This window comes from Stegostoma tigrinum, unplaced genomic scaffold (assembly GCF_030684315.1).
Source record: "Stegostoma tigrinum isolate sSteTig4 unplaced genomic scaffold, sSteTig4.hap1 scaffold_82, whole genome shotgun sequence".
Taxonomy (NCBI): Eukaryota; Metazoa; Chordata; class Chondrichthyes; order Orectolobiformes; family Stegostomatidae; genus Stegostoma; species Stegostoma tigrinum.
Genome location: NW_026728768.1, coordinates 977,191 through 999,758, shown reverse-complemented (window position 1 = coordinate 999,758; position 22,568 = coordinate 977,191). Strand labels below are relative to the sequence as shown.

General features: G+C 43.1%; 1 long non-coding RNA gene across 2 annotated transcripts; it reads right to left on the bottom strand.

Annotated features, from left to right (window-relative positions):
• Positions 1-1,514: 1,514 nt before the first annotated feature.
• Positions 1,515-21,109, bottom strand: LOC132209293 (uncharacterized). 2 transcript variants are annotated; one of them, XR_009445392.1, is made up of 4 exons: positions 20,914-21,109; positions 20,269-20,415; positions 14,045-14,186; positions 1,515-1,595 (listed from the first exon to the last, which is right to left on the bottom strand). It is a non-coding gene; the product is annotated as an uncharacterized LOC132209293 (long non-coding RNA). The 2 variants fall into 2 exon arrangements; XR_009445391.1 differs by lacking the exon at positions 1,515-1,595 and adding an exon at positions 10,019-13,485.
• Positions 21,110-22,568: the final 1,459 nt, after the last annotated feature.

The following is a 22,568-nucleotide window of genomic DNA, read 5'->3' as shown; positions in this document are numbered from 1 at the left end:
GTTTACTCTGATCTGTTTTTCACCAACAAAGCCACACCTCCCCCTCTTTTACCACCTCCCCTTACCTTAATGAAAGATCTAAACCCTGGAACCTGCAACATCCATTCCTGACCCTGCTCCATCCATGTCTCTGAAATGGCCACAACATCGAAGTCGCTGACTTGGGAGCAGGTCAGGACTGCAGAGTCATGCTGCTGTGAGCGGGTCAGGGCTGGAGGGGCAGGTCGCTGTGAGCGGGTCAGGACTGCAGGGGCATGTCGCTGGGAGCGGGTCAGGACTGCAAGGGCATGTCGCTGGGAGCGGGTCAGGACTGCAGGGGCATGTCGCTGGGAGCGGGTCAGGACTGCAGGGGCATGTCGCTGGGAGCGGGTCAGGACAGAGGGGGCAAGTCGCTGCAAGCGGGTCAGGACAGAGGGGGCAAATCGCTGTGAGCGGGTCATGGCTGCAGGGCAAGTCGCTGTTAGTGGGTCAGGGCTGCAGGTGAAATTTGTTCAGGTGAATTCAAATATGAAATTATACGAAAGACTGCAAGGAATTTAAAGCATCAAGAGGAAAGGGATTTGGAATAGAGCATTAGTTCGTGGGGATGGAGCAGCGCTTGGAATATTGCCTTCAGTTTTGGTCGCTTCATTATAGGGAGGATGTGGAAGCTTTAGAGGGGGTGTAGCGGAGATTTAGCAGGATGCTGCATGGAATGGACGGCACGTCTTATGATGAAACATTGAGGGGGCGAGGACTTTTTCCATTGGAGCAAAGAAGAATGATAGGTGGCTTGGTAGAGGTATGCAAGATGATGAGAGGCATAGCTGGAGTGGATAGTCAGAGATTTTTTCCTAGAGCAGAAATGACTATTACGAGGGGGAGAAATTTTAAGGTGACTGGAGGAAGGAATAAGGGAGATGTCAGACCTAAGTTCTTTACACAGAGAGTGGTGGGTGTGTGGAATGCACTGCTGGCAGTGGGAGTGGAGTCAGATACATTTAGAGACTCTTAAGCGACTCTTGGATAGGCACATGAAGGATAGTAAAATGAAGGGTATGCAGGGTAGTTTGATCTGAGTGGGATAATAGGTCGGCACAACATTGCGGGCTGAAGGGCCTGTACTGTTCTTTGTTCTACGTTCAGCCAAAGGTTCTTTTCTTTTGAGGAGAGGGCAATTGATTGTAGTTTTTAAAGACAGAACTGGAGGACAGAGAAAGATATCAAGGAAGGTTGCACGTTAGTGACAGTATCAACAAGTCCACAGCAGATGCACTCTGAGTAACTACACTGCTTTCAAGGCGAGAGGATCAATGATATCAGTTAAGCCCCCCTTGTTTTTGTATTGTGTACTTCTGATGTATGCGCAAATGGACAACCTCACTCTCCTGCTAAGCTGCAGAATGAATAATGCTGCAATATTTGTCAACCCCCAAATGGGCATTGATACATTCGTAAATCTCACATCAATAAACTTACATCTCAAGGTTCTCACCTTCTAGGACTGTTTGTAGTGGTAAATAACCCAAGCGAGGATGTTTGGCAAAGTACTTCTTTGATCTGAAGTTATTTTTCAGCACCTTGGTGAAATCACACACATCGTCACCTGATGTGGTCTAAAAATGTAATATAAATCAAATTTAGTAAAGAATTAATAATGAAACAATCTACTCAACTCACTCTATAATCCACGCTATCCCTGCTAAATGTCTTTGAGGATGTAAAATTAAAGAGTCCAGGCGGAATATGAGTTGCTGTTCCTGCAACCTACGGGTGGCATCATTGTGGCACTGCAGGAGGCCCATGATGGACATGTCATCTAAAGAATGGGAGGGGGAGTGGAAATGGTTTGCGACTGGGAGGTGCATTGTGGCACTGCAGGAGGGAACCTGGGAACCCTGCAGCCTAATGGTATCAATGTGGACTTCACCAGTTTCAAAATCTCCCCTTCCCCCACCACATCCCTAAACCAGCCCAGTTCGTCCCCTCCCCCCACAGCACCACACAACCAGCCCAGCTCTTCCCCTCCACCCACTGCATCCCAAAACCAGTCCAACCTATCTCTGCCTCCCTAACCTGTTCTTCCTCTCACCCATCCCTTCCTCCCACCCCAAGCCGCACCCCCATCTACCTACTAACCTCATCCCACCTCCTTTGCCTGTCCGTCTTCCCTGGACTGACCTATCCCCTCACTACCTCTCCACCTATCTTCTTTTCTCTCCATCTTCGGTCCGCCTCCCCCTCTCTCCCTATTTATTCCAGAACCCTCACCCCATCCCCCTCTCTGATGAAGGGTCAAGGCCCGAAACGTCAGCTTTTGTGCTCCTGAGATGCTGCTTGGCCTGCTGTGCTCATCCAGCCTCACATTTTATTATCTTGGATTCTCCAGCATCTGCAGTTCCCATTATCCTTGAAGATGGCAGGACAGGTTAACACGATGATTAAGAATGCAGACTCAGAACTTGCCTTTATCAGTCATGGCACAGATGGTTTCAGCTGGAAGGTTACGTTGGAATTGTATAGAACTTTGGTTAAGCCAAAGTTGGAATACTGTATGCAGTTCTCATCACCACACTGTTGGAAGGATGTGATTGAATTGGAGACGGTGCAGAGATTATTCACTCCGATATTGCCTGGGGCGGAGCACTTCAGCTATGAAGACTGGCCGGATAAGCTCAGTTTGTTGTCTTTAGAGCAGAGAAGGCTGAGGAGGGACGTGACTGAGGTGCAGAAGATTAGGAGGGGCAAGGTTAGCAGGCAGCTGTATCCTTAGTTGAAGGGTCAATAACAAGGAGACACAATTATGAGGTGAAGGGCAGGAGATGTAGAGGGGATTTGAGGAAAAATATTTTTACCCAGAGGGTGGTGGTAATCTGGAATGCACTACCCAGAAGGGTCGTTGAGACAAGAGAGCTCACAACTTGTAAAAAAGTACTGGGATGAGCACATGAAATTAAAGGTTATTCTCCAAGTGCTGCAAAGTGGGATTAGTGCAGTTAAGTTTGCATAGACTTGATTGGCTGAAGGGCCTTCTGTATGCCATATTCCCAAATTCAAATCATGTATCTATCTCCAAAAATCAGTGTCCTAATACTTGGGAAACTGCTAATAGCGATCTTCTAATCTATTTATCATAACTTGCTGCTTCTGTCCTTCAGCCATCTTTTTTAACCAAATTTGATAGTGACCTATATATTCCATGAATCTCAATTTTATAAATCAATCAGTCTTTTATGTGGACCTTCCCCTCATCCTTATCTAGGAAAGATTGCACTGCTTCATGAAGGCAGGCTAAAGTAATTCAGCATTACAGCCATACTCTGGTAGTATAATGACAGCATCAGTGACAGTACAATAAGTGCCTTATATCAATTGTTTCAAAACTGGGTTCTACAGTAGACAGGTAATTGGAGATCTACAAACCAAATCATCTGTCATAACTTTAGATTAAATATATTGGAAAAAAGCATACTAACTAACGCGAGCTTCAATGGTGATAAATTAAATGTAACTAATTGGAACAGTAATATTCCTCATCCAACCTTGCTAAGCAATGCCTTTCTGCACTGATAGGCTGGAAAGCTGCAGTCAAGAACAGATATTCACTATTTATCATCAAGTCGAAACAATTCTGGAATGCTTTTATCTGTCATGAATGTTTAATTACTGCAGTTTGAAACTCTCAACTATATGTAAATCATGAATATGTGATGTGAAAAATATACAAAAGGATCCAGCCCTTTTCTTGATTTATCAGGCTAACAATAGAAGAGCATTTGGATCAAGTGGATATACATTATGAGTGCCCGTATCAAACACCAGTCCAGCGACTGACAGATATCACAGTTAGAAGCAAATACACACATCGGGGCAGCACAGTGGCTCAGCGGGTTAGCACTGCAGCCTCACAGCACCAAGTACCCGGGTTCGATTCCAGCCTCAAGTAACTGTCTGTGTGGAGTTTGCACATTCTCCCCGTGTCTGCGTGGGTTTCCTCCGGGTGCTCCGGTTTCCTTCCACAGTCCAAAGATGCGCTGACTCGGTGGATTGGGCATGCTAAATTTCCCATGGTGTTCAGGGTGGTGTGTCGGTGATAGGGGGATGGGTCTGGGTGGGATGCTGCAAGGGCCGGTGTGGACTTCTTAGGCTGAAGCGCCTGTTTCCACACTGTAGGGAATCTAATCTCATCTCCATAATAAGCGTCAGGAAGGAGCTTTTTAAAAAGATGATTGGAACACTTCTTTACATGTAGCCCTTTGTATTATGAATATGCAATTAATAATAGATAGGTTAGTGATTGCTATTAATAGGTAGGCATTCAATCAAAAAGGTTTGAGAACGATTGCCTACCTTAAAAGGTTAAACACTGGAAGGAGCTCACATTTAGAAGGTAGAAGGAACTCTGCAAAACCCATCAGATACTTGGAGAATCACCAAGCAATACAAAATATACACTGCTCCTCAAACGGATTCAAAGAGGAAATTGGTTAATATGTTAGAGCATGTACGGTCATAGCAACAAGGAGCAGGAATAGCAAGGACAGTATTTGCTGCCCATCCATAGCTCCTCCAAATTGTTTGATATTTCAGAGTGCAGTTAAGTGTCAACCACATTATTGTGGATCTGGAGTCATATGGAGGTGAGATCAAATAAGAATGGCAGAGCTGCTTTCTTAAAGAACATCAGTGAATGAGTCAAGTTTTTATAACGGTGAATAGTTTAACAGTGACAGTGTAACCATCACTGAGACCAGCTTTGTTTATGATTATATCAATTTCAGCATGTGTTGGATAACTGGCCCCCTCAAGCCTGCTTCACCATTCAAGAAGGCCGTGGCTGACTTGACTGCAATGTCAGCTCCACATTCCCACCTACCCCCAAAATTATATTGAACTGAATTCAAATTCCATCAGCTGTTACAGTGGAATTTAAGCCTATACTCTACAGCATTGTCCCAGGCCTCCGGATTACTAATCCTGTGACATTAATAGTGCTTCACTGACTACCCCAGCATGTCAATCCCCGTTCTGAGCAAACTTCTTGGCTGAGGCGCCACATTTTCTGGAGTACAGAATTACAAAGTTCACCTCTCTGTGAGTGAAGAGGTTCCTCATCTATCGCTGTTGTTACATTTTATTCTGAGATTGATCTCAGGTTCTACAGCCTGATCTCTTAATTCAAATTACAATAACTTGGCTTTTCAAATGCCCTGTCACATTATCCTTGCCAAGAGATTGAATGTTAATGTTATATATACAGCAGAACAAATGTCCATGTTGATTTTTCTTCATTAAAGTGCCGTCAACAATCTTATAGTCACCAATCTTATACAAGTGCATTTTGTCATGGGAGAGGTTGAATGAGCAAAATCGGACCTTCATTTCTTCCCCACCCCAGCCTCAAAAAGTTTTGTCTTCATTTCAAATTTTTCACATCCAATGGATAATTCTGTACCTTTCTGGTCCCTTCAAGAAGCGCATCCTACCCAAATTGTCCCGAGTGTCTCATCTTAAAAATGAGAATATTTTTTGATATCCTCACTCTCGAACCAATCCATTATATACTTAACATAGGATTCAGGTCAAGTTTGTTTCCCCCCCCACTGCTGTTTAACTTCCTGGCCAATGTCCCACGATTTCTCAAGAAACTATTAGTCTCTCTCTGTATCAGAACATTCTTCAAAAAACTAATACTTTCTCCAAATCTTGATATAACAACTGGCCAGTTTCGGTGCGAGATGAGTTCCACAGCGCAAACTCATACTTGAACCTTTTAGCCATATAAATCATTTGACAAGCAGATTCTAGGGAGTCAATCTGCAGGATCAAGTGACATCTGAAATGCTGTACATTTACTGCAAACAGTCAAGTTCAGTTTTTCTGGCTTCCACAAATCTTTGACAGCATGGCCGTGGGTGTGAATCACCGAGGTCTGGCCAAAATCAGTAAAATCCCTCTCCTTTTCTCATCTGAACACTGCCCCAGAGCAATATCATGTGAATGCACTGCACTTTCCACAGACATGGTGGCAATGCCCGGGTCTATCTCACCACCCCCTCATTCATTTCTTCCACTGTCTCTACAGAACCGGACAGTTTCCATCTATTAAATCTGGTACAGAACGAAGCCATTATCTTTGGTCCTTGAAAGGACGTCTGCTTGCTAGCTACTGGTTTTCGTTGTACCCTTTGTTATTTTGACCCAGAGTTTAAATTCCGGCCACATAGGCCTGATGTCACAAAGTCTACTTATTTTCACATCCACAACATTTGGCCCCAGGTAAGTCCGTTAGTTTTGAAACCCGACCGCATTGATTAACTCTGAACATGACCATTCTGATGAATATCAAGTTGGCCTCCCAAGTTCTCCTTTTCTTTAACATGGCATCATTTAAAAGTCCATTGACTCTGTCTTAACACGCACCAAGTTCCATTCACCCATCTTTCTCTGCACACTCTGATCTACAATGGCTCACAGTTAAGCAGTGCCTTGGTTTTCACATTGCTGTCCTGGCTTTCAAATCCCTCCCTGACCTGGCAACACGCATGCACATCCCCTGACAATGTCCAGCTCATAGCCCCTCGAGGCACATTTACGCCTTTAATTCCAGCCTCTCAACACAATTTGTGCTGTTCCATCATCGACAGCTTTACATTCAACTTCTTGGAGCCTAAGCTTTATAGAATTACCTTGCTGAACCTCTGCATCGTTCTTTCCTCCTTCAAAACAGTCCTTAAAATCTACCTCTGATGTGGTTTTAATCATCTACCTTCGGATCTCTTTCAGTACTCAGTATCAAATTTTACTCTATAAAGCTCCTATGACATGCTTTGGGATGTTTTATAAAGTCATGTCATAGAAGCTGTTGTGGCAATTGCTCAGAATATGGTTATATTCTGGGCTGAAATTCTCCATGACACTCATCATTAAAGTATTTTTCTGTTATAAAATGGGTAAATAGTACAGTGACTTCAGGCCAAGGGATGATGTGGTTAAACGCCAAAGTTGCACTCCATGCTATTAGCATCATGAAGACAGTGTCTCCCTTTCATTTGAAGAAATCTTCTGTATTTTCTCAAATACTTTCTTCATTGTACTTTTGTTGTTGATGGTTTCCAATGAACATAAACCATTACTTGCCTTTTCAATTTCAACTTTCCTCACGTTCTCTTAATTTCTTTTGCTATACCTGATTTGAAACAAACCATTCCTCTTTTAATTCACTGTCCTCCTCAGTCCTTCATGTGGTTGTTTCCCAATCGTTAAGAAGACATCCTGTTGCTTTCCTCATTCACTCTAGTCTAAGATGCCTGGCTGCCCTTATCAGATTGCATTTTCAGCAACTTTATAGACAAACGTCCTTTGAGTGGAAGGTTGTAAGGTCATGCCGAACTGATGTCTCAACAACTGCAAAACCAAGCTAATTGTAATCAATGACATCTGACAACAGGCAAGCAAGGAAGCTCACAACAAAACACAGCACGAGATTACAAATTCTGCAATGTGTGAATGTACTCACAACAGAGCGCTTTCTGGAGTCGGCGGATCTTCATTGCTGGCCGATAGGCAGAAAAACGCACGGTGTTTAAATCACCTGCATTCAAAAAAATCTTTAGATACATTTTTCCTAACTGTTAGTACAAACCATTTCAATTGGAACACATTCTCAACTACTCTGCAATGAATACAGGGGGATAAATATCTGCTGAAGAATACAAGGCACAGTAAAAGGAAATGATAACTACTAGGTTCAATTTATTTCCACATATTTTCAAGGATGGGAACATCACTGACAGGACCAGCATTTGTTACCCATTCCTCATGTAGGTGGTCAAAAGCTACATGAAATTCATGTCATAACTGGCAAACAGCATCTGGTGAATACAGTGGAACTCACGGAAGTCTCACTGTCAGCTTTATAGTAGGAGAGAAAAGATTCAGATAATCATGCTTGGTGTAAAGTCTGCAATCTCGCCGCCTGGTTTTTCAGGGCCACAAAGGGTTTTGAGATCTGAAATGGTATATATGACTCATGAGCACACATCAAATGCAAGTTGCCATGGATGCTATTCTGACAATTCTATGTTGCATGCAGCAAATACCTGATGAAAGGATGTCGAGGAGGCAAGATATTGCCAATACTGTGATATCAGAGCTCAATGCTTCAAGTCCCTCAATGACACATTGCTGAACGTATGATCACCAGGAACATGAATAACCCCTCTGCCAGAGTTATTTAAAGACACTGTCAGCTACTTGCAGATTAATTACTGATGGATTCATAGAGCATACAAACATACAACAGTACAGCACAGGACTGGCCCTTCAGCACACAGTGTTGTGCTGAGCTTTTACCCTCAACCTAACGTCGAGCTAACCTCCACCCTTACCTTATACTATCATCCATATGCCTGTCTAATAGCTGCTTAAATGCTCCTAATGAAGCTGACTCCACTCCCCTCTCTGGCAATGCATTCCACGCTTCTGCCACTCTCTGAGTAAAGAACCTACTTCTCACGTTTACCCGATATCTACCTCCACTTACTTTTAAACTATGCCTCCTCATAAGAGCTACCTTCACCCTCGGAAAAAGTCTCTGGCTATCCACTCTCTATCGATGTTCATACCAGTCATTGCCAAAATGTATGTGTGTTGATATTTTTTAGACTTCTTTAAAGTTGCCAAGGTCCACATCTAAGTTCTGAAGGACTCTGTGAAAACTTCAAGGCTGCTACGCAAATCATTCACAGACATGGATGCAGTAATAGACATCTGCAAAAAACCATGTAGGTCAATGCTTCACATCCTGGCCAATGTCATAATGCTTTCAAGTTGCAAGTCTGCTTTGCCAGCCACTTTTGGCCATCAAAAAATTAAGGGGTAGCTACTGAGCTAAAGAGCCAAGCCACTAACAACTGGGCTTCTGACTCTTACACACAACATAGAACATAGAAAAGTATAGCACAGTACAGGCCCTTCGGCCCACCATGTTGTGCCGTGGAATAATCCCAATCCAAAAATAACCTAACCTAATTTACATTCACCTCAATTCACTGCTGTTCATGTGCATGTCCAGCAGTTGCTTAAATGTCACTAATGGCTCTGCTTCCACCATTACCACTGGCAAAGTATTCCATGCACTCACAACTCTCTGGGTGAAGAACCTCCCTCTGACATCTCCTCTATACCTTCCTCCTAACACCTTAAAACTATGCCTCGCGGCAGTCAATCCTGCCCTGGGGAAAAGTCTCTGGCTATCGACTCTATCCATTCCTCTCATTACCTTGTACACCTTGAGCAGGTCACCTCTCTTCCTCCTTCTCTCCAGAGAGCAAAGTCCAAGCTCAGTCAACCTTCTCAACCTGGTAAACCTCCTTTGCACCCTCTCCAAAGCCTCCACATCTTTCCTATAATAGGGCAACCGGAACTGGACACAATATTCCAGTGTGGTCTCACCAGGGTTTTGTAGAGCTGCAGCATAACCTCGTGGCACTTAAACTCGATCCCCCTGTTAATGAAAGCCAAAACACCATCTGATTTCTTAACACCCTTATCCACTTGTGTGGCAACTTTGAGGGAGCTATGTACTTGAACACCAAGATTCCGCTGTTCCTATACACTGCGAGCATCTGCCTTTAATCCTAGATTCAGCATCTAAATTCGACCTTCCAAAATGCATCACCTCGCATTTATCCAGGTTGAACTCCATCTGCCATTTCTCAGCCCACCTCTGCATACTGTCAATGTCTCGCTGAAGCCTGCAATAGCCCTCAATACTATCAACGGCACCTCCAACCTTTGTGTCAGCAGCAAACATACTAACCCACCCCTCAACCTCCTCGTCCAAGTCATTCATAAAAACTACAAAGAGCAGAGGCCCAAGAACAGAGCCCAGCGGGTCATCACTGAGCACTGACCTCCAGGCAGAATGTTTACCATCTACAACCACTCTCTGCCTCCTGTCAGCCAACCAATTCTGAATCCAGACAGCCAAGTCACCCTGATTTCCATACCTCCTGACTTTATGAAAATGCCTGCCGTGGGGAACCTGATCAAATGCTTTGCTGATGTCCATGTACACCACATCCACTGCTCGCCCCTCGTCAACCTGTCTCATGGCCTCCTCAAAGAACTCAATCAGATTTGTAAGGCATGACCCGCCCATCACAAAGCCATGCTGACTCCCTTTTATCACGCTCTGTGCATGTGCAACAGCACATCCACATGAAATTTGACAGGGCAGGTCCTCGTCTTCCTGAAACAAATTTTCTGCTGTCTGGATAACGCTGGGGAGGCTTCCAGCGCTTGGCAGGGGCAGCAATTGACAGAGTTGCATGATTGGGACTACAGTAGGTGAAAATAAAGGCATCACCTACTCACTAACACTCAGTTGGGTTTCTACCAGGGCCACCCAGCTCCTGGCCTCATTGATGCCCTGGTTCAAAAATGGACAAAAAAGAGGTGAGGGAGTGAGGGCGACAGTGATTGTTCTTGACATCAAGGCCACATTTGACCAAATGTGGCATCCAGGGAACTGAGCAAAACTGGTTTTAACGGGAATGGGGGGAAAGCTCCCTGCTCGTAGGAGTCAGATTGAGCGCAAAGAAGATGGATATGTTTGTCTGGAGTTAGAATCTTGGTGGCACACTGCATGGAAATAAGCCTTTCTGCCCAACACATTATGCATCCAGAGATTATGACATTGAAGGCTCTGCTTCATGGTGCCAAATTCCTCATTACAACTATTCACAAACTCCTTTTTTGTCCTGCCTACAATGTCTGGATTCTCCACCTCCCACCGCAAGGTCTTTTCCCGTCTGAGCAAATAAGACCCTAAGATATATGAGCAGAATTAGGCCAGTCTGCACACTGAGTCTGCTCTGTCATTCAAGCACGGCTGACATACTTCTGAACCCCATTCTCCTGCCTTCTCCCCGTAACCCTTGATGCACTTACTAGTCCACAAACCTATTTATCTCTGTCTTAAATACACTCAATGACTTAGCCTTCGCAGTCTTCTGTGGCAATGGCTTCCACAGTTACAGACTCTCACTCTTTGCTGCACAGAATAGTGTCAATCCCACTGATTATACTACGTTGCGTTTATCAAGCCCCTTTGAAAGTGTGTTTTTTACCACAGTGCGATAGTCAATTTGCACATCCACCCTAAAGCTCATGCATTCTAGTTCCGCTATCAGCCTCATTCAGTCACAGAAGAACATGGAAACTAGAAGCAGGAATAAGCCAATCAGCCCTTCAAGCCAAGTCCACCATTCAATAAGATCATGGCCGATCTTACATCTCGATATCATATTCCCACTTTCCTGTATACTTATTGAATCTTTTAACATCTAAAAATCTATCACAAAATCAAAGAATCCCTACAATGCAAAATGTTTTCAGCTGATTAAGTCGACACTGACCCTTCGAAGTGCATCGTGTCCAAGACTGGCCCCTCCATCCTTGCTCCATAACTATGCATTTACCATGCCTTATCCACTTGGCCTGCATATTTTTGGACTGTGGGAAGAAACCGGAGCACCTGGTGGAAGCCCACACTGACACAGGGAGAATGTACAAACTCCACATGGATAGTTACCCAAGGGTGGAATCAAAACAGGTCACTGGCACTGTGAGGCAGCGGTGGTGAGCCACCGAGCCACCTTGTCTTGTTCTTGAATACATTCAGTGATGGCCCCCATGGTCTTCTGTGGTTGAAAATTTCACAGATTCACTCTGCTTGAATGACGAGATGTTGTCCTCATCCTAGTCCTAACTGATCTACCCCAAATTCTGAGACTGTGACCCCTGGTCCCAGCACCACAAACAGGGAAAATAGCTTCCCTGCATTGAGTTCATCTGGCTCAGTTCCAACTTTCTATATTTCAATCAGATCCCCCCCTCATCTTTTTAAACTCTCATGAACACAGGCCCAGTTGAATCCATAACTCACCACAGGACAGTCCTACTTTCCCCAGTATTAGCGTAATGAACCTCCACCATCGACCTCTCCTGCGCCTGAAGACTGACCAAATCAGACAAACACAAACTTAAGGGCTGTGACTGCCTCTTGGTGCAAAGAATCCAGGTAACTTGCTCCCCTCCTGATGTGTCCCAGCATCCCTAGATCAGCCTCCAGCTCATAAACACAAGCTACTCAAACATTAAGTGCTTACAGCAAACATGCTTGCACCAGACCATACTGGAACACAGGAGCTCTTACATGTTGTAGCCGAGTTCTAATTAATGACTTTGCTATTTTTATTTAATTATATATATTTACTTATGTTTTCATAAAGCTTATTAACTTTACCATCAGTTGCATCATGTTAAACCTTGGGAATAGAATAAGCCACAGTCACCACTTCTTCTCTAGCACTGGGAGAATCAATTACTGAAGGCTGAGAAGTTAGAAAAGGCAATCGTAATTTTTTTTCTTGATTCAATCTCGTCGAGGGCGTCACTGGCGAGGCAGCATTTATTGCCCAGCCCTGATTACCCAGAGGGCAGTTAAAAGTCAACCACATTGCTGTGGGTCTGGAGTCACATGCAGACCAGGCCAGGTAAGGATGACAGTTTCCTTCCCTAAAAGGCATTCGTGAACCTGATGAGCTTTTCCAACAAGCAACAACAGATTCATGGTCATCATCAGATTGTGAATTCCGGATATTTATTGAATTCAAATTCCACCATCTGCCACAGCGGGATTTGAATCCAGGTCCCCAGAACATGATTTGTCTCTCTGGATGAACAGTCCAGTGACAATACCATGAGGCCATCGCCTCCCCTAAGATGGATAATTTATACATCCCTAACACAAAAGGCTGAGTTAACTCAGTTGAGACTTGGGTTAATCAAGCCCAAACGCTCTTCAAAGGTGAATTTGTTAAAACTCCACTTAAAATTGGGAACTTCTGAACTTAAACTGCACAATTCAGTTATTGCTAATAAATTACAAATAAAATTAGGTTTGTCCAAAGGGTTAAGACTTTCTTACCCACAAACCACCTGTATTCAGTTCAGTGGATCTACATTCTGGCCAACACTTAGCATTCAATCAATATCACAAAGTAAGTGGTCATTTTTACAGTTCTGTTTGTGAAAGCCTTCTGCGCATATATTTGTTGCTGTGTTTCCGACATTACAAACATACTTCAAAAACTTACTTCATTGGTTATACAGTGCTTTTAGTTGTTTAGTGCCTGTCGAAGCTGAAATATGAACCAAAGTTCTTTGTTCTTGTTTTTCATTTAATGTCACAGATGTTGTCTGTCACTCCTAATTATACATTATTTCAAGTATTTTTAGCCTACATGAATGCACCTAAATAGATTTAAACACATAGGTATATTTGCCTAGAATCCAGAATTTACTTTGGTACCTTTTGGAGTCGCAATGATCTGACAGTGGCACAGAACCAGAGTCCTATTATCAATCTACTTACCTAATGAGTGAAAATGTTCAGTCATTTTTGGATGGTCCCAACAGGTACTCTGAGTCTGGTGGCTAGATAGAGGATGCACAGAATATAGAAGCTTCCACTATAACACTCTGAAAACATTTCTTATCAGAAGTATTATCTATTAATATATGAGATTCAATGGCAAGCCATTCAGAACTGAAATCAGGAAGCACTTTTATCTTAATACAAACAACAGTCAAGATCTCAAATACTCTCTCATAAAAGAATGTGGGTGCTGGATCAATAAGAATGAGTGTGACTGAAATTATTTTTGATAGCTAAGGCTATGAAAGGATATAGAAGAAAGGGAGGTAAACAGACTGACGACAAAAAATGCCGGAGACCACAGTAGGTCAGGCAGCAGCCATGGAGAGAAAGCAAGCTAATGTTTTCAGTCGACATGCCTTTTCAGCAGGTAAACAGAGTTGAAGCTCAGACTAGCTGTGGTTTAACTGAATGGTTTATGCACAGAACAGCAAAACCGGTCTGCTTCTGCACCCATTTAGAATGGTTCCTTCTGTTTTATGTACTGTTTTTCGAACCAAACTTCACAATTTTCTGTATTACATTTAATCTACAACATCAACTGGTGCCTCTCCTCACCTTGACCTCCAACTTGCAGCCTCTCTCCACTCCCAAACCTCTGGGTTGTGCCCTCTCCTGCTTCTCAATCTCCAAGTAAGAGCCTCTTTTCCTTCCCTCCGTGACCTCAGGGTTGCAGTCTCTGCCTCCTCACCTCCTGCTGCTATTCAACAATAAATAAAACACAGAACACAGAACATTGGGAGAGCATTTTGGTGATAGTGACCATAACTGCCTCACATTTTACATAGCTATGGAGAAGGAGAGGATTAGGCAGAATGGGAGGATATTTAATTGGGGAAGAGGAAACTATGATGCGATTAGACATGAGCTAGGAAGCATGGACTGGGAGCAGTTGTTCCATGGTAAGGGAACTATAGACATGTGGAGATGGTTTAAGGAACAGTTGTTGGGAGTGATGAGTAAATATGTCCCTCTGAGACAGGCAAGAAGGGGTAAGATTAAGGAACCTTGGATGACGAGAGCGGTGGAGCTTCTAGTGAAAAGGAAGAAGGTAGCTTACATAAGGTGGAGGAAGCTAGGGTCAAGTTCAGCTAGAGAGGATTACATGCAGGCAAGGAAGGAGCTCAAAAATGGTCTGAGGAGAGCCAGGAGGGGGCACGAGAAAGGCTTGGCAGAAGGAATCCGGGAAAACACAAAGGCATTTTACACTTACGTGAGGAATAAGAGAATGGTCAAAGAAAGAGTAGGGCCGATCAGGGATAGCATAGGGAACTTGTGTGTGGAGCCTGAGGAGGTAGGGGAAGCCCTAAATGAGTTTTTTGCTTCTGTCTTTACGAAAGAAACCAACTTTGTAGTGAATGAAACCTTTGAAGAGCAGGTGTGCATGCTGGAATGGATAGAGATAGAGGAAGCTGATGTGCTGAAAATTTTGTCAAACATTAAGATTGACAAGTCGCCAGGCCCGGATCAGATTTGTCCTCGGCTGCTTTGGGAAGCGAGAAATGCAATTGCTTCGCCACTTGCGAAGATCTTTGCATCCTCGCTCTCCACTGGAGTCGTACCTGAGGACTGGAGAGAGGCAAATGTAATTCCTCTCTTCAAGTAAGGAAATAGGGAAATCCCCGGCAATTATAGACCGGTAAGTCTCACGTCTGTCGTCTGCAAGGTGTTAGAAAGGATTCTGAGGGATAAGATTTATGACCATCTGGAAGAGCATGGCTTGATCAAATACAGTCAACACGGCTTTGTGAGGGGTAGGTCATGCCTTACAAACCTTATCGAGTTTTTTGAGGATGTGACTAGAAAGGTTGATGAGGGTCGAGCTGTGGATGTGGTGTATATGGACTTCAGTAAGGCATTTGATAAGGTTCCCCATGGAAGGCTCATTCAGAAGGTCAGGAAGAATGGGATACAGGGGAACTTAGCTGCTTGGATACAGAATTGGCTGGCCAACAGAAGACAGCGAGTGGTAGTAGAAGGAAAATATTCTGCCTGGAAGTCAGTGGTGAGTGGGGTTCCACAGGGCTCTGTCCTTGGGCCTCTACTGTTTGTAATTTTTATTAATGACTTGGACGAGGGAATTGAAGGATGGGTCAGCAAGTTTGCAGACGACACAAAGGTCGGAGGTGTCGTTGACAGTGTAGAGGGCTGTTGTAGGCTGCAGCGGGACATTGACAGGATGCAGAGATGGGCTGAGAGGTGGCAGATGGAGTTCAACCTGGATAAATGCGAGGTGATGCATTTTGGAAGGTCGAATTTGAAAGCTGAGTACAGGATTAAGGATAGGATTCTTGGCAGCGTGGAGGAACAGAGGGATCTTGGTGTGCAGATACATAGATCCCTTAAAATGGCCACCCAAGTGGACAGGGTTGTTAAGAAAGCATATGGTGTTTTGGCTTTCATTAACAGGGGGATTGAGTTTAAGAGTCGTGAGATCTTGTTGCAGCTCGAGAAAACTTTGGTTAGACCGCACTTGGAATACTGCGTCCAGTACTGGGCGCCCTATTATAGGAAAGATGTGGATGCTTTGGAGAGGGTTCAGAGGAGGTTTACCAGGATGCTGCCTGGACTGGAGGGCTTATCTTATGAAGAGAGGTTGACTGAGCTCGGTCTCTTTTCATTGGAGAAAAGGAGGAGGAGAGGTGACCTAATTGAGGTATACAAGATAATGAGAGGCATGGATAGAGTTGATAGCCAGAGACTATTTCCCAGGGCAGAAATGGCTAGCACGAGGGGTCATAGTTTTAAGCTGGTTGGTGGAAAGTATAGAGGGGATGTCAGAGGCAGGTTCTTTACGCAGAGAGTTGTGAGAGCATGGAATGCGTTGCCAGCAGCAGTTGTGGAAGCAAGGTCATTGGGGTCATTTAAGAGACTGCTGGACATGCATATGGTCACAGAAATTTGAGGGTGCATACATGAGGATCAATGGTCGGCACAACATTGTGGGCTGAAGGGCCTGTTCTGTGCTGTACTGTTCTATGTTCTATGTTCTATTACAGCACAGTACAGGCCCTTGGGCCCTCGATGTTGTGTCGACCTGTCATACCGATCTCAAGCCCATCTAACCAACACTATTCCATGTACGTCCATATGCTTATCCAACGACGACTTGAATGTACCTAAAGTTGGCAAATCTACTACCATTGCAGGCAAAGCGTTCCATTCCCTTACTACTCTCCGAGTCGAGAAACTACCTCTGACATCTGTCCTGTATCTTTCACCCCTCAATTTAAAGCTATGCCCCGTCGCGCTCGCCATCACCATCCAGAAAAAAGGCTCTCCCTATCCACCCTATCTAACCCTCTGATTATTTTATATGTTTCAATTAAGTCACCTCTCGGCCTTCTTCTCTCTAATGAAAACAGCCTCAAGTCCCTCAGCCTTTCCTCGTAAGACCTCGTAATGTTGCAGGGGGTTGGGAGCCAAATGCACAGGTTAGTGGGCAGTAACAAGATAATAACTACAGCCTGTAAGGAACTAGATAATGAAGTCAGTGTGACCAAGAGGAAGAGTAGACACAGAGCAGATGATGAACGCTGACGGACAGGTGGTCTGAGGTGCATTTGTTTCAATGCAAGAAGTGTGTAGTGAGCTATCAACGCAAGGTAGCTCAACTGTGGGGTCCTTACAAAAGTTATCTCAAAACTGAACGAGTTGAACTGCTGGGACAGGACAGATTTAGCAAATATCATGTGTGGCACAGCACAATTTTTGACAAAACAAATCTGAATTCTCAGACAAAGATGCATGAAAACTGATGTTATCATAAATCAGGAACTATATTCAGAATTCTCATAAAGCTCAATGATAAACTATGAAGAACTACTGTAATATTTACATTTTATTATCTACACTCTGATTTAACTATTTCACAAACAATGAAAACGCATATTTTTTCACATTTTTCATTTCAGTGGTTCAGCCAGTTATTTTCTAACCACCATCTTTATCAGGCCGGAAAGCCATAACTAGTGGAGTGCCACAGGGATCAGTCCAAGGACGAGAATTATTTACTCTCTATATTCATAACTTAGAGGAGGGGACAAGGCATAAATTCATCCAAATTTGCTGATGCTACAAAAATAGAGTAAGGGAATGTTGTCATGAGGACAGAAAGAATCTGCAAGGGGATAGACAGGTCGAGCAAGTCGGAAAAAAGTTGGTAGAGAGAGTTTAATGTAGGAAAGTACACTTTGGTAGGAAGAATCAAAAGATAGACTCTTACTTAAATAGAGGGAGACTCTAAAAAAAAATGCAGGGTAGGGGACTTGGATGCTCTCGTCCATGAAACACATACTAGCGTGCAGGTGAATGATTGTTTTGTTGCTGTCACATGTACTGAGATACTGTGAAAAGTGTTGATTTGCATGCTGTGTAGGCAAATCACACCGTACAAAGTGCAGAATAGTGTTACAGCCACAGAGAAGAGGCTGAGAGAGAGAGATCAGAATTAACACTTGAGAGGTCCGTTCAAAAGTCACAACAGGAAAGAGGCTGTTCTTAAATCTATTTGTACGCTTTTTCAATCTGATATCCTCTGCCCGACAGAAGAGAGTATAATCAGAGTGAGGGGGTATTTTGATTATGTTGGTTGCTTTCTCAAGGCAGTGGGAAGTGTAGATGGAGTCAATGGAGGGAAGGCTAGTTTGCGTGACGGATTGGGCTGTGCTCATGATTCTCTTCAGCTTCTTGCAGTCTTGGGAACAGCAACTGCCATACCACACAGTGATGCATCCAGATAGGATGCATCTCCAAAAACAGGTAGGGTCCTCATGGACATGCTGAATTTTCTTAGCCTCCTTGACCATCATGTCGACATGGGTTGACCAGGACAGATTGTTGGTGAGCAACATTCCCAGGAACTTCACACTATCAACCATCTCCACCTCAGCACCATTGCTGCAGACAGAAGCTTCCTGAAATCAATGACCAGCTCCTCCATTTTGCTTATGCTGATGGACAGATTGTTATCTTTCCATCATGCCAGCAAGCACTCAATTGCTTTTCCTGTAATCTGACTTATTGTTGTTTGAGGTCCGACCTACAATGGAAGCGTCATCAGCAAACTTGTAAATGGAGTTGGGGCCACACAGTCATGATTGCATAAGGAGTATAGAGTAGGGGCAGCTTTGCTGGGCACCGGTGTTGAGGTTTACGGTGGAGCAAGTGTTGTCACCTATCCTTACTGATTGTGGTCTCTGGGTCAGGAAGTCGAGAATCCTGTTACAGAGAGGGATGCTGAGGCCGAGGTCTCAGAGTTCAGAGAGGAGTTTGTTTGGAATTACAGTGTGGAAGGTGGTGGTCTGATCAATAAGTAACAGCCTGATGTAGGTATCCTTGTTATCCAGACATTCCAGGGATGACTGTCAGGCCAGGGAGACGGTATCAGCTGGAGACCTGTTGCAGTGGTAGGTGAATTGCAAAGGATCAAAGCACTTTGGTAGGTTGGAGTTGATGTGAGCCATGACGATGGTGATGCAACTAATTTGGAAGGCAAATGGAATTTTGGCCTTTATTGTAAGGAGGTTTCAGTTTAAAAATGGGCAAGTTTTTTTGCAACTGATCAGGCTATTGAGGAGGTCACACTTGGAGAAATACAAGAAAGGATACACAGCCATAGGAAGCAGTTCAAAAGAGACTCACTGGGCCGATTCATCGGATCATGATTTATCAAGAATGGTTGCACAGAAGGTCTTTATTCATTCAAGTTTAGAAGAATGAGGGGTGATCTTACTGAAACACAAAATTTTTTGACAGGCTAGGTGTGAAGACAATGTTTCCATTATTGTGGAAATCTCAAACTCAGCAACATAGTTACAGAAGAAGGGAACATTTATTGAAACCTGAGATGCAAAGGAATTTCTTCTTTCAGCAGGTAGTGATTGTTTAGAATACAAGAGAATTGTGAAAGGTAGATCACTGGAAGTATTTAAAGAAGGTGGTAGATAAGATTTTTGAAATAGAGAAGTTGAGCGCTCTGAGAAGCTGGTATGGAAGAGGAGTTGAGTCCCGGGCAGGTCAGCCATGTCTTATCGGATGGTGAGGTAGGGTCAAGAGGTAGAACATCCAGATCCTGGTGCTTTTTATGTTTTTGTCTGCTTGCTAGAACCGATAAGGAGTTTTATTGCGCTATATGGCCAAGCGTGCTGCTGACACAGAACAAGACTGAAATAATTTGCTCAATAAAACATTTCATGCGGCTTTATGGGATAAAGAAAACTTTCATCTACTACTTTGCTGACATCAATCAAAATCTGCTCAATTGAAAGAAATACATGCAGTTCATACAACTTTATGTCATTCTTCCCTTCAATGCATCAAGTATATCTTTGTTGCAATTCATTAAAGTATGCCTTTCTCAGGGACTTAAATTATGAAACAATACATAATACTGAAGTGTACAGCAGTGAGCACAATGGTCCAATTCCAAATTCTTTTGGATGGATCGGGAAAAATATCTGCCACCTGCAGCTTCATCCTGAATATATTCAAATTGTTCCAGTCCTGAGCCATTTCAGACTGTAGTTCGGATGCTCACATGTCTCACTATTTGGATTTTGTTTTGCGATTACATTCTAAAGTGCAGACTACAGACAAGAACATTGTATTTTTGAAAACGTAATATTATAAAATTGGATAACTTCATAAACTATGATAATAAAATATTAATTGCTTGCTTCAATTGAAACGGTTCTTTATCTTGCTCATATATTTGAAGCCAAATTATCTGGACATGCTTTCTTCAACAGATTGGCTAGTTTAGAAAATGTTTTCACTGTTACCTGTATAAATTTCAACCTCATATTTAGGTCGTCAAGCTGGTGAGAAATCTTTGGAGAGAAAGAGACATCAAGCGGAGATAATTGACTGGCCAGATCATTTAATATTTTGACTTCTTGTTTGACTGGGGCAATTTCTTCTTTAAAAACCTAATGGAGAGGAAGCGTATAAAATCTGAGAAACATCCTGAAATTAATGATTAAATGTTAATAAGAAATTAAGTTAAAACTAAAATCCTAATATTAAATATAATATACAAAAGCATCTGCTGGAAATGACATTTAATTCATAAAGATCTCGAGTTAAAAGTAACAGTGACGATGAAACTATCATAAATTATTGTAACAGAAAACTGAATTCACTAATCTATTCTTTAGGGAAGGGAATCTGCATCCCTTCACAATTCTGGTATCTGACTTCAAATTCACAGGAATATGGCTGACTCTCTACTGACTTCCAAAATGACCTACCAAGCCATTCCTGGATGGGAAATGAATGTTAGCCTTGCCAGCAGTGCCCTCATCCTGTGAAAGAATGCTTTTAAAAAAGTGGATTTAATAAATGTAAAAGTAAGGAACAAAACAGGACAAATCAACTCAACAAGGCTTTGAAGGATAATACTACTTAGTCCTGTTCTTCTTTCTTACGTTACGTTCTCTCGCATGAAGGGTCGAGGCCCGAAATGTCAGCTTTTGTGCTCCTGAGATGCTGCTTGGCCTGCTGTGTTCATCCAGCTCCACACATTGTTATCTCGCATTCTCTGGCATCTGCAGTTACCATTATCTCTCGCAAGCAAAGGTTGATGTCTTTCAAAGCCCAATCTCAGATTTTGCAGGCAGTCCTTACCCTGAAAAAATACCAAATATGTATAAAGAAGAAAACTGGAGGTGAAACCATTCAAACAATTTTCATTGGCACAACAAATGTTCAAACTGTAAAAGCAGGTTAAGCACCTGTATATGAGGAAACTGTACTCAAACTTTAAACAGACACTTACAGCCAACAAATGCGAGAAACATCCATTTCTTTCTGCATTGCCAATTTTGCTGTTGGGAAAATAGGCCTAGACTTAGCAATGTAAATTCAAACAAGATAGCACCCTCTCAGATCTCAACACTCACAGTCGTAGAGTTCTGTTTTCACAGGTTGGAGTATAATAGCATCAAGTACAATACACCAAATCTTCTTTGGTACCTTTTCCTTCCATAAAACTGCTTTTAATAGATGCGCACAGAATTCATTTTATATACATTTAAATGTTTCTAAGTTCAAGAGGCCAGTTCCAGCACTTGGACTTGCATCTTCTTCATCATCACAACAGAACAAAATAAAGACCCCACTCTTTCTAAGTCACGTTTTCAATTGTTAGTGACAAGGTGAAGTGCGAGAACTGCTCACTCGATGTTAAAATCTCTTAACTATGTACCTATATATTTCAATCCTGCGAAATATGTGGAATGAATTCGAGAAAAGGATTAATTTTGTTGCTCTGGGAGAGAGCTGGTACAGATAAAATAGGTTGAATGGCCTTCTCCCATGCTAAAAATGTCCATAACTGTTCTTGGCGCTGCTAAATTAAAGTGGGCATCCTTTCATTATGACTGTGAGGCGCAGCATGTTATGATAGATGGCATAATGGAGAAATCCTTTGTTATTAATAAACTTTTCAGCACGAGGCATCCTTCTGAAGTCAAATGTTCGACATATACCTGTTGCACTGACTTGGTTTCAAACACTTATAATGTGGAGGTGCTGGTGTTGGACGAGGATGGACAAAGTCAGAAGCCACATAGCATCAGGTTATAATCTGACAGGTTTATTTGAAATCATACAAGCTTTTGAAGTGCAGTCCCTTCATCACGTGTGGTCAGAGAGGAAAACACACAGGCACACAATTTATAAGCAGACAGATCAAAAGATCATACAACTGGTGTGAGTGGAGTGTCAGATAATAAGTCTTCATCCAGGATGTTTGTTTATTTGCAGATATTTTGTTGAAGAAACACACAGCTTGTAGTTACAGTCAGTGTGGTGTGTTATAAATAGTATCAGAGATAATGGGAACTGCAGATGCTGGAGAATTCCAAGATAATAAAATGTGAGGCTGGATGAACACAGCAGGCCAAGCAGCATCTCAGGAGCACAAAAGCTGACGTTTCGGGCCTAGACCCTTCATCAGAGAGGGGGATGGGGAGAGGGAACTGGAATAAATAGGGAGAGAGGGGGAGGCGGACCGAAGATGGAGAGTAAAGAAGATAGGTGGAGAGAGTATAGGTGGGGAGGTAGGGAGGGGATAGGTCAG